Source organism: Bubalus bubalis, chromosome 2 (genome assembly GCF_019923935.1).
Source record: "Bubalus bubalis isolate 160015118507 breed Murrah chromosome 2, NDDB_SH_1, whole genome shotgun sequence".
NCBI lineage: Eukaryota > Metazoa > Chordata > Mammalia > Artiodactyla > Bovidae > Bubalus > Bubalus bubalis.
The window spans coordinates 17,576,522-17,577,192 of NC_059158.1; positions in this window are offsets into that span (position 1 = coordinate 17,576,522).

Sequence of the window (671 nt, forward strand, 5' to 3'; positions counted from 1 at the left end):
GAACTTATTATTTTGTATTGGGGTACAGCTGATTAACAATAGTTTGATAGCTTGAGGTGAATGTTGAAGAGACTCAGCTATACACATATATGTATCCATTCTCCCACAAATTCCCCTCCCATCCAGGCTGCCACATAATTGAACAGAGTTCCATATGCTATACAATAGGTCCTTGTTGTTATGCATTTTAAATGTAGCAGTGTAAGAGAAGAGTGAAAAAGGTGGCTTAAAGATCAACATTCAGAAAACTAAGATCATGGCATCTGGTCCCATCACTTCATGGGAAATAGATGGGGAAACAGTGGAAACAGTGTTAGACTTTATTTTTCCCGGGCTCCAAAATCACTGCAGATGGTGACTGCAGCCATGAAATTAAAAGACGCTTACTTCTTGGAAGGAAAGTTATGACCAACCTAGATAGCATATTCAAAAGCAGAGACATTACTTTGCCAGCAAAGGTCTGTCTAGTCAAGGCTATGGTTTTTCCTGTGGTCATGTATGGATGTGAGAGTAGGACTGTAAGAAAGCTGAGAGCCAAAGAATTGATGCTTTTAAACTGTGGTCTTGGAGAAGACTCTTGAGAGTCCTTTGGACTGTAAAGAGATCCAACATGTCCATTCTAAAGGAGCTCAGTCTTGGGTGTTCTTTAGAAGGACTGATGCTAAAGCTGA